The sequence below is a fragment of the Equus caballus genome, chromosome 6, assembly GCF_041296265.1.
Source record: "Equus caballus isolate H_3958 breed thoroughbred chromosome 6, TB-T2T, whole genome shotgun sequence".
NCBI classification, from domain to species: Eukaryota; Metazoa; Chordata; class Mammalia; order Perissodactyla; family Equidae; genus Equus; species Equus caballus.
In genome coordinates this window covers 59040182-59052781 of record NC_091689.1, presented here as the reverse complement: position 1 = coordinate 59052781, position 12600 = coordinate 59040182, and the positions used below count along the sequence as shown (strand labels likewise).

At 38.1% G+C, this 12600-nt stretch overlaps 1 protein-coding gene across 23 annotated transcripts in view; it reads right to left on the bottom strand.

The window, feature by feature from the left end:
• PLEKHA5 (pleckstrin homology domain containing A5) overlaps positions 1 to 12600 on the bottom strand; it is a 231116-nt gene that overhangs the window by 136893 nt on the left and 81623 nt on the right. For 7 of the 23 annotated variants that reach the window (XM_070270999.1, XM_070271002.1, XM_070270998.1 and 4 more), the window contains exon 1: positions 6989 to 7145. The exons of 15 other annotated variants lie outside the window; for them this stretch is intronic. The gene's annotated coding sequence lies outside the window, so the exon portion shown is untranslated. Of the gene's footprint in view, positions 1 to 6988; positions 7168 to 12600 lie in introns of those variants that run through there. One more of the 23 variants, XM_014740564.3, reaches the window with a different exon arrangement.

Genomic DNA, 12600 nt, shown 5'->3' with positions numbered 1-12600 from the left:
ACTCCTTTGCTACCTAAAAATTACTGAAATGTGCAATACAGTAATCAACGGTTCATGCACAGTACAAGTTTTTAAATGGACTGGCAATTTCTTTTTTCTTATGCTAGATATGGGTGTTCTCATTCATATCCTTTGTATGTCTGTAATTTTTACAATATTATTTTATAATTTTTAAGTATTCAAAAAGGGTACGATGTAGTCTTCCTCCACAAGCCCTAGACAGCATCTGATGCGCTAGACTTCGTGCTAATGTCTAGAATGACATCAGTAACTCAATCAAATGTCATTGTTAAAATCTAGAAACAGGTCAACTCTTTGATTATGAAAAAATTCTTGCTTCCCAATTCTTTAGTGAAGTACAGAAAAGGTAGTGAAAATAAGCACACCTCTCATCAACCAGGAAACAGATATGCTGACTAAGTTTCTCAACATTCACATCCTTTGCCCTAGGATTTCTACTTGTTTACACAGAAAGAGTTTTGCGCTATTTACCAAGATTAGGTTATCTCTCTCTCAGATGGGTTTAGCTGACTAGACGTTAACTGCTGCAATTCTCCCCTTCTTGCCACAAGCAACTTGTCCTCAAAGGAAAATGTTTCTGAAATACTTACAGAATCACTTTTAGTAGACAAATCATACTTTCTCCTTGACGTAAACTGTAATTTCAGAGATTTATTCTTAAGGAAAAAGTACAGCTAAAGGAAAATTTATGCTCACATCCAAAGCATACTTTCTTTCTGAGAGACAGAAAAAAAAATTCCATCCCAGTTCATCTGAACTGGAAAAAAGCCCACAGACGTGTGCTCGACAGCAGACAAGCTATCTACCAGACCTCAAGAAAACTGGGAGAAGAACTTGATCCCTCATTCTGAACCTCTTCCATGGGAAACCATCCATGCTAAATGATGGCAAGGGGAGGAAATTCCATCCAGATTAAGTCAGTCACATCCTCTGTTCTAGACTTGTGGTTTTCTATCTTTACAAAGTAGATTTTAGACTTATACTTGAAAAACACCAAAAAAAAAAAATCTCATACTACGACATTATCTCTAAGACATGGTTTTCATTAAAGGTTCTCTAAATTGCATATTTGATGTCTAGTCCTCTACACTGGAATAAATATGACTACTAAACCACTAAAATACCAATTCTCCACTAGGCATAAGAAACTCAGTCTATCTCCATTCTCAGAGACCAAAGGAGACTGACATTCAATCTGCAGGCTTCCTGGGGTCAAGCAAGCAAGCCTATCTCAGCTTCCTAAGTAGCTTAGGGTAGGAGTCCTTGCCCACAGATCTATTAATATTTGCACCTTCCCTTCTCAGAATAAATGAGGATTTGAGAACATGCATACTGGTTAGCTTAAAGCAAGGGAAATCCCAGTTTAAATGAGGTTTCAAATTTAACAGAGGTGCCAGAACATAGCCTAAACTGGTAATCAAATCAGACTACCAATTTTTCAAAGCAAAATCAAACAAAAAGTCCCTAAAGTAAGTGGGTGGGCCAGCAGAGCAGCCAACAGGTATTTTACTTCCATATGAGTCTGATGTGTTTCCACGGAGAGGCAGAAGGCTTGAGACTCAGGTAAACCAGGGGAACAATGGCCATTCTGTAACCTCCCTGGCAGCATTCAGGACAATGAGGAAGAACCAGTACATCATAAAGGAAGAGACAAAGTTTACAAATTCAGCTCAGGGCTGGTGGGCTAAAGAGTTGCTGAGGAGGAATCATTGTGAGGTTACTCTGACCCACTGTAATTTGAACCATTTTAAGGCTCAACCTCCAAGGAAAATTTGGGATAGATGTGGCAAGGAGAGCATGCCAACAGCTAGTCAATCAAACAAAACAAAGACATTCTAGAAACTGTAGGGCCCGTGGTGGCTTGCTGGCATTCTAATATTAAGCTTAAGACAGGGGGAAAACATTTGTTTGGAAATGATGTAAGGCTATTGTTGTTATTATTTTAAATTTTATTCTGACTTGTAGTCCTTACATTTTATTACTCAGGCCAATGACACCTGTGGAAACACAGGTTACACAACACTGACAATGTTTAGAGTGAGTTAGGCAAGACTGAACCTATGCATGTAGCTTACTCAAAGGATCTTGTGTGACAGGTGCTAGCAAAAATCTGGATGTGTGAGTCCAGGATTAATTTGGAGAAATATCAAAACGAACCAGAAGAAACAGAAAACTGGAAATATGATTCCCAGATTAAATGCTTGAGCTATAGATGCAAGAGAGTACTTGATAAAAGTACTTGATTCTTCTCTGATGAGAAAGGCCCACTAAGTAAGGAACTACAATTGAGAGAGGTTGACAACCTGAAAAGCAGTGTGTGGGGACCATCAACAAAACACTGAGGAAGTGACAGACTGAGGCAAAACTCACCTGAATTTGCTGAGCGTGCAGTGGACATCTACTAACGGCTTAATTAAAGAGTTAAGTTATGTCAATTTAGGCTAAGTAATGGGATTACACATATACTTTTGACATACCTATCTTAAATCATTTCTACCCCAAAGATCTCATTAAAATAAAGTAGTTTTATATCAAGTCAGCTAAGTGACCTTGAATGTGCCGAAAAGCCAGTCTTTGAAGAAATGTATTAGAGAGAAGGTAATGTACAATGGCTCTGGCCCTAAAGACACACTATCTGAGGTGTTTTCCCAACACCAACCCATGCAGCAATCTCTGACAGCAGAACAACCTTGCTTATCTAAGGGCTACACTGGGCCAGATTTCACCGAATTCGCGATGGATGAGCCATAAAGTTCCAGAGTTCTTGGGTATAAGTAATTACAAAATTCTATCATGGTCAACAAAGAATTATTTATAAAAATAATAATAATAAAAGGCCCTGTCAATTCGCATTATCACCCCACTTATGGAGATCACATAATGGAGTTTAATTATTTTAAGATGTTTCTTAAACATGAAAAGGGTTTTATTTTTAAAAACAGCAATCTTCACAAAAGTATAGAACAAAGACACAGAAAATAAAACTCTTCAATAGTGCGATTCCATTGATATGGAATGAAAAATATGAAAAAGAAGAAATTTAATTCAATGAACATTTAGTGAGTGCCAACTGTGCGCCAGGCACTTTTGGGTTTCCACTAATTTAAGAGTTCATACTTTATTAAGTATGATTTTATTTAACATTATTTGTACAGTAATACAAACAAATCTGAGGTTATTTGTTTAGCCAAAATGCTCATCACTTTGTCTTCCAGGACACATACAGCTGGAACATACAAGTATTTAGCAATTATTCTATAAAAGTTTGCTGACCAATTGAGACTCTTTCAACATTTTATCATGCATACATTCTGGTTTTAAAAATATACTATTACAAAGAAATTCCAAGTACATTATTATTTATAAATAGTATACTTCTGTGAGTCTGGTATTTCAAATAGGAAAGGTATTATTTTGAAAAAATTTTAATACAGAAAAAATGTAATTGTTTGGAAAGGAAACTAAGGAGACAAACACTTGTTGAACGCCTACTTTGTGACTAACATCATGCTAGCTTCTTCATACAAAATTCAATTCTCACAAATCTAAAAGAAAAATATTGACATTTCTGTTTACTACTGAAAACACAGAGAAGAGAGAAATGAAGATGGTTGCCTACAGTTACATGTGGCAAAATCTAGATTAGAACCCAGACCCACTAGATTACAAATACCACTTACTTCCCATTACAAATCCTATTTTAAAAATTAATTGGTTTCCAGATAGAAAAAGACAATCTCTGTATGACTCCACTCATATGTGGAAATTAAACACCTACACAAAGAGAACAGATTAGTGGTTACCAGGGGAAAGGGCGGGGGGTGGACACAAAGGGTGAAGTGGTGCACCTACAGTATGACTGACAAATAGTAATGTACAACTGAAATTTCACAAGGCTGTAAACGATCATAATCTCAGTTAAAAGTAAAACAAACAAACAAATAAATAAATATTTGGCTTCTCCACAGGATTAACATAGGAGTAACTTTAAGACAATGAATGAGAACTTGTGAGAATCATCAAAATCTTTACATGGTCATATTGTGTCCCAAATCCTTCACAGAGTATTCACTGCTTACATTTCTACACTATGTGGCTTCCAAAATATGTAATTTTAGCTTGTACCACTATCACCAAATCTAATCACACCCTTTATATCCCATTTATATTATAATTCTAAGACTGTTTCTCATTTTGCATTTAGAAGAACAAAGACAGAAGCAAACCCATTATTCCTCCTTCACGTATCCAGATATCTCAATATAAGGGTTCATATTCAGAATTATTAAAATGTTTGCTAAATGTTTAGTATCATGTACTGGTTTTTCTTTTCCAAAGTAAACCATATTCCAGAGAAAATTAAGTTCTAGAATAAAGTTCTGAACAAGATGTTAGAGGCCAAGAAGTTCTACTATAAAGCCCTTATGGCCCATTATTCCCCAAACTTACGGACCACAGACCTCATTTTCAAGGAAGATCACTTGGGATCTTTAAGCACTATTGGACTTCACATAAGTTACAGAAATAAATGCTCCTTACTTGGCAGATGTTAAGTTTAATAAGTGAGCAGATGAATTTAATGATTTGGAAATGAACAAACACATAGGTGTATGCTTATTCTTTAAAAACTTGCCAAGGAAATCTTTGTCATCAGTAGTTTTTCTTTTCATTTTCCCACTATTTCTCAATATTTTTCTTTAATAGATTTTCTATTGATTATCTATTTATCTTTTTTAATTGAATACCTGAGATACAACACTGCAAATTTAAGTACAGCATGTTACCTCCGATAAATATATATACTGTACTACGAGTACCTTTGTAGCTATATTTATCACATTACATAATTACAGTACAATATTGTCTGATTGTCTAGCTGTCTCCTTTTGAAGATCTATGACGTTCTATGATTAGAGGTAAATGGGACTAAATACATAAGAGAAAAATAGTATAAAGTATAATTTTGACATGAAAATTTCATGATTATCTACAGTCCGGAGTAAATACGGGAAAAAAGGTTAAAATCTGCCATCTTCTGGGGCTGGCCCCGTGGCCGAGTGGTTAAGTTCGCGCGCTCCGCTGCAGGCGGCCCAGTGTTTTGCTGGTTCGAATCCTGGGCGCGGACGTGGCACTGCTCATCAAACCACGCTGAGGCGGCGTCCCACATGCCACAACTAGACGGACCCACAACTAAAATATACAACTAGGTACCAGGGGGCTTTGGGGAGAAAAAGGAAAAAATAAAATCTAAAAAAAAAAAAAAAAACTGCCATCTTCTAATTACATAATATATACAGAATATGTATTTCTGACAAATTAGTTCCAAAGACCACAGAGGACTTATACATTGTACATATGTGAAATATTTTTAATTAAAAAAGAAAACAGTTGATAGGATTCTCTAAGAGCCACACTGGCTTGTTTTTTCCCCACAGAAGCTATCTGTGAATGCCTTACAGCCCTCATGAATCTTTGCGACAGTCCAAGAAACAGTCTTATTACTTTAGAAACCTTAAATGAACCTCCTATTACCATGGTACAGGATCACACTAAAAGTAAGTGGAAACAAATACGGTGTGCACGCTGCCCAAGGTCACACAAGTGAGTCAGTGTTCAGAAGTGGGAATAGATTTCCTGAGTCTTCACCTCTAACTGCTAACCCTCCCTCTTCCTGAATATACAAGCTTACGCACACACCCACCTCCTTCACCTGTGCCAATCCTGGAAAATGGCACAGTGGGGGCAGTTCACAAAATAGAGATATTTCAGGAAAGCATCACATGATTGCCTGGCATTTGAAGGCACTAAGCTTTTAGTAGTCTCTTCCTATTCCTCCCACCCACCCCCCACATCGTTTTTCTAGAACTCTTTAAAGCACCTTCTATACCTCAAATTCCCTACCTGACATTTACATTTACTAACAAGTGTGATTTCCCCCCAAGGAAATAAGTATGGTAATTTTATGCTTTTCCTTCAAATCTTCAAAAAATACAACGATTTATCTCAAGCAGAGTGTGCAATTTTAACTTCCAAAAGAACACCCTGAAGATCTGGCTGCCAAGTTTATCTATAATAAATATATAATCAACATCATGTTCATTATGAAATAATAATTTATAGATTTTAAATATTACTTGATATTTTGAGAACATAATATGAGGGAAAATGCACACTAATTTCCCCCTTTAACTTCATGGTAAAACAAGAACACTGTGGATAACGAAAATAATCACAAAACATTTAAATCAGATTTTCTTCCTGGCAATCAGCATAATAAGAGCTCAGGGGAAGAAAGAAGGGCTTAAAATGGCAAAACTATTATTGTGCTCTAAACACTTCTGTAGCTAATTCAATAACTAAAAACAGAACGAATTCTAAACATGAATACTGAATAACTGCAACGTATTTTACAAATATGTTGTTAATCTCATTTTAGAGTATTTTAAATGACCACTCATATTACAAAGCCAACTTATTTTTGAATCACTTTTTTAACATTATGTATTTATTACTACAACATACTCTCTCACTTTCTTTAAAGAATTCTTGGTCTTATGCTAAATGAGTCCTTCCTGCTGCTTTTTTAGATGTAGTATAGAAATGTGAAAGCAAAAATGAGAATTTCATTAAAACATAAAACCAAAAATGCTAACCTGTCCAAACAGACACATCCTGAACTCCCTCGGCACACGATCCTGCCAGCATTATTCAGCACCAGTGAGCAAAGGAAATTTGTGGATAACACGAAGGAGTATCCCCACAGCAATTTATGAACTTGTTATCTCACAAATGTCCTGAAAATACTTCAAAAGAGTGAGATTTCCATGGCAGAAACAATTTTCCCCCAATCTCAGCTAAGTTACTGCTACCTAAAGCTTCAGCTTAGTACAAGACAAGCGGCAGATGTAAGTGAAGACATAACCTCGCTAGGAATTACAGAATAGAATAAAACAGCTAATTAACTCACCAAATAGCCTTCTGCTAAAAACCTGCATTCTTCTCTTTGTCTCTGGTTTCTGGTTTCCAAAGACAAATTACATGCTCTCTGACAGAAGAATGATGACAAAGGGCACCACAGTGATCTCTTTTCTGCTCTTTCCACTGGAAGAAAACTGAACCACACTGCAGTCGCCAAGACTAAGTACTTCATACGAGCATGCTCAGTATCTAATTTAAATGATGGTATTTCATCTCGGCATGTGATGGCCTACTTCTAAACAAACTCGGAGAGCTGCAAATTTAATCAAAGATCATAAAACTGCAATAAACTAAACAGAACCACCAAATGATATCTGATTTGTTTTTAACTTCATGATTTTTGTGGTTCATCCAATTTGATGTGACTGGAAATGACTGTTTCTGCACTTTTATTAAAACAAGTCGTTAGGTTTCAATGTTTCATTAACTATGTCAACAGAAGCATCCCCCAAAAATGCTGGCATGATGTGGGAATTTCAAGACACCCAAGATGTTATCCCAAAAAGTAAATCTGACCACTGATAAATTCAGCAAACTGTCAGCCATTCATATTTCACTTCTTAACCCCTTATTCTGTCCTCTTGCCTAACTGCCAAATAAAACAGTCTGCAAACTAGTCAGCTGTATTTTAATTTCTCCTTTGGAAATATCAGTAAACTGAAATGCTCAGAATCTTTATTAAGAATGTCTGCTATCTTCAAACTATAAGCAGTAAGATTTTTCTCATCTATAGATCATACATTATATAACAGATTATACACTTACATAACAGCAGACCTCACCCAAATGTTGATAAAGCTGCAAGCAGGATTAAAAAATTATTTTTGCATTTTCAAGAACAATTTTTACAAAAATGCCACACACATAAAGAATCAACCAAATAGTTTGCAAATGTATGTTTACGTCATCAAATAACTAATTTGCCTGATTTGTTGAGTAAATTGCTACAAAGGCCATATAAGTTTTGCATGATGGAAATATGGTCAAGAAGCTTATCTTTTGCTCACTATGGCTATGTCAATCTTCCAGAAATAGATATCTAGTACAGCAGATACAGCCCCACCGGAATAAAGCAGACAACTCTTGCAATATCCACTTCCCATTTTTCACCTTGGGCAGACAAGCAAAAATAGGAACTGTTCATACACTTGACACACACCAAGCTTGGGAAGCAAACCACTGATAGAGAGGGGCTGACTCATCTTTAAATGGGCCCATAAGCTAATTTATGATTTTCTTTTCTTCACAACCCTTCCTGGTTACTTCTATCACTTACCTACTGTAAATCACCTACCCACCGTACAAACAAATGTCTCATTTTATGAATACTAGCCTTGCCTCCCCTCCTCCAAATTAATTTGGGAGGCATGGGAAAGCAACAAGGCATGGGAAATAAACAAATTTCATGACAGCAGCTAAGATAAGGTCCCTCATAGATGGTGGGACAAGAACACTACAAGGTTCAGAGAGGCTGTGAAAAATGAAATGTTAAAGAGAGCATTTTATTTTTTATTTATTATTTTTTTAAATTGAGGTAACTGGTTTATAACATTATTTATATAAATTTCAGGTGTATATCATTATATTCTGACTTCTCTATAGACTACCTCATGTTCACCATCAAAGTTTAGTTTCCATCTGTCACAGTACAAATGTTCCCCTTTACCCCTTTTGCCTCCCCCATCCAAGAAATTATTTTAAAAACCAGAAAATCATTTATAGCGCCACATCTAACTCCAACACCTTTCCAGAAAACAAACAAACAAAAAACTTCAGTTAAAGAAAACTACCAACACACGATTTTCTTTGCATTCTACCAAAGCAACTCATTCTTACTGCCAATGAGCACTAGGTAGGTACAATGGCAAGGTGAGTGGTTACTGTATGATACACAAGCATCCTATCTCTAAAGAAAAAGCCTAGGAAAAGAGGGAGCACAGAATAAAAACAAATACCAAGAGTCATAAATATACCAAGAAGTGTCAATATGCTAATGTTTCGTGTACCGTGTGTGCCAGAGTGAGCGAGGAAGGCGTACAAAGAGTAAGTTACCTACAGTTCTCAAGGAAAGCTCCAGGATCCCCGAGTGAGAAAGCAAAAGTTCTTCACCAAAAACAATCAATCTACTTCGGATCTATAAATATTCATTGAGAACATCTTATACATGAAGTCCACGCGGGGCAAGGCAACACGCAGTGGAAACAAACAGGAGGAGGACTATCTGTCTCTACAAGACCTCAGAGACGATGAGGCCCAAGCACAGGGGACCATTCTCAGATCGCCACAGCGAAAGAGTGGCCTCAGGGTTCTGGAGGGTTTAGAGGGGGAGAGGAAGCATTCTGACGAGGGGAATTTAGGAAAGTTTTTGAAAGGGGGAGTGAGCTTTTTGACATGCTTACATGAACACTGAGGATCTGGACTAGAAAGGAGAGGGAAGGAGGAGGAAGGAGCCAGGTCGGAGGCTGGGGAGGACAGTGCATGACCTGGGAATGGGTGTGGGGACTAGAGGACTGTGGCTCTGGTGGTGCAGATTCTGGAAAGGGAAGGCTGCCCACACACGGAAGAGAGAAAAGAGAAGCTAATCATTCTGGGATGGAATCTGGAAGGAGATGGCAGGAAGCATTGTAAGCCTGGGATAATGGAAGAGTTAGGGTCATATGTTAAACAGCAGAATGAAGGAGTCCTCTACAGAAAGACAGGTAGATTCAAAAACAGGGAAGAGGCATTAAGTCCAGCACATTGGCATAGGACATCCCTTTTCGAATTCACGTTCTGAATTTTTCCATATCACTTTGCTCTTTGATCTGAATTTCTTCTCTCTGATACATTCGACTTCAGGATTCAGTGATTGAAAATTGCGGTCATCCTGGAATTACATTTATCCTTTGATCTTAATCAGAAGTCTTATTTTTAAAAAAAAATCTTTACCTTTCATCTTTCTCATTCTTTAATTTACTTGCTTATTACCCTTCCTCTACCTACATAACCTGATAAAATTTTCCCAAATGCTACTCCAACAAGAATGAATGAATTTGTAAAAATTCACAAAAGATATAACCTATTTCTATGACAAGTGAGCAACCCCTGAAGACTTTACACAGTTCTAGTACATTCCACTGCAGGTACACACGTGAAGATGAATGGCTCTCTCCGTGACTTAAACATACCTGACATTCATTCGATATCTAATCACAGGGAGTGAAAGGGAGGCGGGACAATGGAAATGAATACATGAGCCTTACAGAGCAATTTGTTGCTGTTTTGTTTTTTTACCCTTGGTCACACCCGAATCATTTGGGTAGTTAAAAAACGCTCACGTGCATGCGTTCAGGGTCCAGAAATCTTTCAATCTGACCATTCATCGTGGGGCCAGACATTATGAAGAAGATCCCTACATGATTTTGAGGTTCCTCTGGTTAAGAGCCACTCACGGCTCTAGGTACTCACCAGTTTACAGGGTGAGATGGACACATAAATAATCGAAACACAATGTTAGAGAATTGGAAAGGAAATATGGTAAGAATACCATAATTTTGCATGATCCACAGATCAGGAAATATTTAAGCAGGACTGGCAGGAAGAATGAAAAGACGTTCAGGTACAAAAAGAGGATGGATACTTCAATAACAGGAAACAAAGGAATAATGTGGGCAGGCATAAAGTCAGGGCAAGTGCATAACATGGGCAAAGGCAGTTCCAGTGTGTGTAGGGCATGGGGGGCAGCCAAGTAAAAAGAGGCCAGCAAGAAGCAGGGGCAGTTTATGAAAGACTTTTTAAGCAATCCTAGAATTTACTGAATATATGAACGAAATCTCACTGCAAGTATTTCAGAGACACTAATTACTTTATTTTATTTTTTTTGTTGGTGAGGAAGACTGGCCCTGAGCTAACATCTGTACCAATCCTCCTCTACTTTCTATGTGGGATGCCAGCACAACGTGGCTTGATGAGTGGTGTGTAGGTCCACACCTGGGATCTGAATCTGTAAAGCTGGGCTGCTGAAGTGAAGTGCATGAACCCAACCACTACACCACCGGGCTGGCCCCAGAGACAATAAACATTTTTACATAGTGCAATGCCCTGGTCCTATTTATGTTTTTAAATATAATACTGACAGCAACTTGTAGAAAACAGATGGGGAGGAGGGAGATTAACGGCAGGGAATCCGATGAGCAACATGAGAATTAGAGGGAGATTCAAGAGTAGTACGATAAGGTTAACAACGGAGAGGAATTGAGAGATTTGAAGGACAGAATCAATAGGATCTGGTGCTGGACTGGATGTAGGAGTCAAACAGATGGAAAAGTAGAGTAGAACTACAAGGGTCCTGACTGGGGCAACTGGGTTAAGCCAGAGAACACAGATGCAAAAAGGCAGGTGGCAGGGTTGCATTTTAGGGAGTGTGAGTTCAGCACAAGGAGAGGGAACGAGAAAGGAGAACGAGCTCAGTTTCAAACAAGTGGAGTTGAGGGTCCTGACGGTCAGTCACTTGGTAACGTCTAGTACAGCTTAAAGGAGATATACACCTGGGGCGCAAAAAAGAGATCAGGGCCAAAGGTACAAACTGACAGAAGAAGAGAAGCCAGATGAGACTATGGAGGATACCAGCTTCTGGGGCAGGAAGAAGAGAAGCCAGATAAAGAATCTGAGAAGGGAGAGCAGAATGGCAGAACCATCCATGTGGGGTAACATCAAGGAAACTGAAGAAGGAAACTTTAAGGAAGTGGCCAAACTGTCAAGGACAGAATGGACCAGTGGAGTGATGACTAAAAATGGCCAAAGGATTTATCCATTGGAAGCCACGATGACCCTCGTGAAAACTGTTTTAATATTATTCTGGGGTCGAAAATCAGCTTAGAAAAGGCTGAGGTGGGTCTGAGTCCTAAAGAAAGACTTAATAACCATTACTGAGAGCTTACTTTTGTCAGGCACTGTGCTACAAACATTACGAGGATGATTTCATCTACCCTTGCAACAACTTCGCGTGATAACTATTTAAAATCTCAAATAAAGATGAGAAAGTGAAGGAGAACAGTTCTGTTAAATGTCTTCCTCAACCACTTCATGCAGCTGGGAAGTGGAAGGGTTGTGCTGCAATTCCATGCAGCTCGCTTCCAGTGTCTGTGTGTTCACCAGGACCTCGCTACGCTGCCTTAACTGTTAACTCAGACTCTTAAAAAAAACAAAGGCAATAAATAATAGCTAGCCTTTATAGAATGTTTCAAACAAAGGTTTCCTTTAATATTCACAACATCCCTGTGCAACAGATCCTATTATTATTCTACCTATTTTACAGATTTGGAGATTGCGGCTCAGAGGGTACCCACTGTTTCACAGATAATCCATGTTGGAACTGGATCCAGATTTTGGACTCCAAAACCCATGTTCTAAATGAGATCTAAATGGCAATAAGCTTATGAAGGAGGCAGAATTACTGAAAAAGGTTTTCTTTTTCTTTTTTTTTTTTGAGGAAGATTAGCCCTGAGCTAACATCTGCTATCAATCCTCCTGAGGAAGAATGGCCCTGAGCTAACATCCATGCCCATCTTCCTCTACTTTATATGTGGGACGCCTGCCACAGCATGGCTTGCCAAGTGGTGC